This window comes from Myotis brandtii, unplaced genomic scaffold (assembly GCF_000412655.1).
Source record: "Myotis brandtii unplaced genomic scaffold, ASM41265v1 scaffold139, whole genome shotgun sequence".
Taxonomy (NCBI): Eukaryota; Metazoa; Chordata; class Mammalia; order Chiroptera; family Vespertilionidae; genus Myotis; species Myotis brandtii.
The window spans coordinates 1,745,907-1,747,918 of record NW_005354965.1 but is presented as its reverse complement, the minus strand read 5'-3'; positions in this window follow the sequence as shown (position 1 = coordinate 1,747,918).

Here is a 2,012-nt window from a genome sequence, read left to right as displayed (position 1 = left end):
CTCGGGCCTCACGGACCCCAGCAGCCACGGACCAGCCGTCGGCGACCGCTGCTCCAGAGGCTCAGCCCAGCCCTGCTCTCCACACGGCCAGGCTGGAAGTTACCAAGGCTGGTGGCATGTGGATGGCCTCGTGGCGAAGGCACGTCCCTGTCCTCATGTGCAGTCACCAAAACCACGCAGAAGCACCCGCGCGTCATTTTTCACTCACTGCCCTTTATTCTCCTCCCAGCCGCCGTCCATTTGGAGTTTAAAAGCCATTCAAGCAACTACTTTCCTCAGAAGCCATGCGCATCGAATCTTCACACCCATCGCCAGGTCTCTGTCCCGGCAGGTGTCCGACGGGGACATCCTTGCACGCCCTGGGGATGCGAGCAGGAGAGACGCGCTGCAGGCTCCTGCAAGCCCTGCTCACTGCACGGCTCTCGCTGCTGCTCACAGTACAAAGTGCCGCCGGGCTGTGGGGAGCGGTCCCACCCTGTCTCCCAAAGGGCTCAGTGCACAACGCCTGCGCCCGCATTTCCCACAGAGCTGCTCCCACTCACACGAGGGTGTCTGCACAATAGATCTGTTCACACTCACACGAGGGTGTCTGCGCAGTGGATCTGCTCACACTCACATGAGGGTGTCTGCACAATAGATCTGCTCACACTCACACGAGGGTCCCCCTAACGTGCTGTAGGGAAGAGCGAAAGCACAGGCAGTAAACCCACTAGGGCTGCTGAACCCAGGCAGTAAAACTACACCTGCTGACAGGAAAACCAGGAAAACGGATCCAAAGGCATCAAGAACAAGTACAGCGGGACTTCATTTCTCCGACTTAATTCATTCCAGAGGGCTGTTCGAGAAGCAATTTGTTCGAAAACCAAATCATTTTTCCCATTAGAATAATGTAAATTGAATTAATCAGCCCTTACACGGCTGATTCATGTATCGCTGCCTCGGAAAAGCTGTCACCGCTAACGCTTCCCGTCCCGTCGGCAGCAGGTCTCCTGCCCGGGTTGTGGGCTCCATCCCCATTCGGTTGCCTGACTGTTGTCCTGTGAGCGCTTTCACGCCCTTCGCACATGAGCGCTCTTGACGGCCTCTTTATGTCTTAAAACTGTGGTCACCATGGATTTCCCAGCAACAAATGCTTCTCTCCCTCGTTTGTTGCCTAGAGATGCTTCTCATCACGCGGAGGCATCAGCATGAAAGGGTTGTCGGGTCGAAAACTGAAGTTTCAGTCGACAAGCGAGACATTTTTTCTGTAACTGACTGGGTCGAAAACCGAATTGTTGGAGACGAGAGGCGTTCGGGAACCGAGGTCTGACTGTCTACTACAATCCCACCTGTGCTGAAAGGAGAAATAAACCTTTTCTTTGTGCATGCGGCGTTTCTGGGAAGATCTGCGAGCTGCTGGCAGGGGGACCCGCAGCGGGGAGGGGAGGGGAGGGGAGGGAGGGAGACTTGGGCTCTTGCTTTCCACCTCGCAGCCTTTTGCAGTGTTTCACGTCGTCATGAGTGACGCAGGCCCCGGCGAACAAGGGGTGCGGACCACTGCGCAGCCGGGGCTCTCGGTTTGGGGCGCTCACTGCCATGTGGGGGACCTGCCCACAGAGCGAGCCCCACTCCAGCCGTCACGGTCACCTCGGCGCAGAGCTCTCCCACGTCCCCACAGAAGCACCTCAATGACCAAACAGAACCAACAGTAACCTCCAGGGGGGGAAGGAAACTGGCCCGAACTTCTCCAGCACAATTTCTTTAGTGTCCAGGTGACCTTAAAAATTCAGGAAATTTTTGAATTTTGCTCTAGAATAAAGTCATCTGACTTATTATTATTATTATTATTATTACTATTATTTTTAAAATAATGTTCTCTTGCCCGGCCGGCATGGCTCAGTGGTTGAGTGTCGACCTATGAACCAGGAGGTCATGGTTGGATTCCCGGTCAGGGCACAGGTCCGGGTTGTGGGCTCCATCCCCAGTAGGAGGCGTGCAGGAGGCAGCCGATCAGTGATTCTCTCTCATCATTG